Source organism: Sapajus apella, unplaced genomic scaffold (genome assembly GCF_009761245.1).
Source record: "Sapajus apella isolate SASKATOON/1434 unplaced genomic scaffold, GSC_monkey_1.0 scaffold86, whole genome shotgun sequence".
NCBI lineage: Eukaryota > Metazoa > Chordata > Mammalia > Primates > Cebidae > Sapajus > Sapajus apella.
In genome coordinates, this window is record NW_022437026.1 from 5,700,957 (window position 1) to 5,702,267 (window position 1,311).

Consider the following 1,311-nt stretch of genomic DNA (forward strand, 5'->3'; position numbering starts at 1 on the left):
AAGAATATTCATATACATCATTTGACCCTTAAATCCACACTGTGCAGCTTATACTATCATCTTCATTCCATACAAGTAAATAAAGCTCAGAGAGACCAGCTGATTTTCCACCAGCTGGGTGTGAGTTGAGATTGAAACCACATCTTCTTTGTGTCTGTTTCCTATTCTTTTCACTTACACTGACACTGCTTAAATTTGTAAGGATAAAGAACCGATATGGGGAAGGAAGGGTAGAAAGGAAGAGGTTTCCGAAGGATGCGGAGGGGTGAGGAGGCAGGTCTACCAGGTGAAACACAGGACACCCAGGGAAATTTGAATTTCAGGTAAAGAATGTTTTTTTCCGTGGCTCACACCTGTAATCTCGGCATTTTGGGAGGCTGAGGGGGGCAGATCACGAGATCAGGAGATCGAGACCATCCTGGCTAACATGGTGAAACCCCGTCTCTACTAAAAATACAAAAATTAGCTGGGCATGGTGGCATGTGCCTGTAATCCCAGCTACTCAGGAGGCTGAGGCAGGAGAATCACTTGAACCAGGGAGTCAGAGGTTGCAGTGAGCCAAGCCAAGTTTGTACCACTGCACTTCAGCCTGGCGACAAAGTGAGACTCCATCTCAAAAAAAAAAAAAAAAAAAGAATAAAACTTAAAAAATATAAATAAGCACCAAATATTCCATGAAGGCATACTTGTACTAAAACATTTTTCATTGTTTATCTGAAATTCCATAATTCAGCTATTGTATTTGTATTTGCTAGGTCTGCAATCGTACGTGAGGAGCATGCAAAGCCCCACCGTAAAGGATCCTGAAAGCAGACTTCATGGAATTCAAAGTACACGGTCAAGCTAAGTCCACGTTTCTCTCCGCAGTGTGTGTGCACACGAGAAACCGTGGCAGGTCTCAGGTCAGGGAAGGAGAGAGGGGCCTAAGAATTCAGCCTGCTGCCACAGCAGGCACGAACCTTGACGACGTTATGCTAAATGCAATGAGCCAGGCACGGGATGACACACACCGCATCATCCCACTCCTATGAAGCACGTGGAAGACTCACGTTCATAGAGACTGCGAGGGGGGTGGTGGTTGCCAGGGGTTGGGGGTGAGAGGCAATGGGGAGTTAGTATTTAACGGGGCAGAGTTTCAGTTAGGAAAGGTGAAAAAGTTCTGGAGAGCGCTGGTGGTGACAGTTACACAACATGGTGAATGTAGGCGACATCGCTAAACCGCAGAGTCAAACATGATTAAAAGTGCAAATTTGAGGCCGGGCGCGGTGGCTCATGCCTGTCATCCCAGCACTTTGGGAGGCCGAGGAGGGC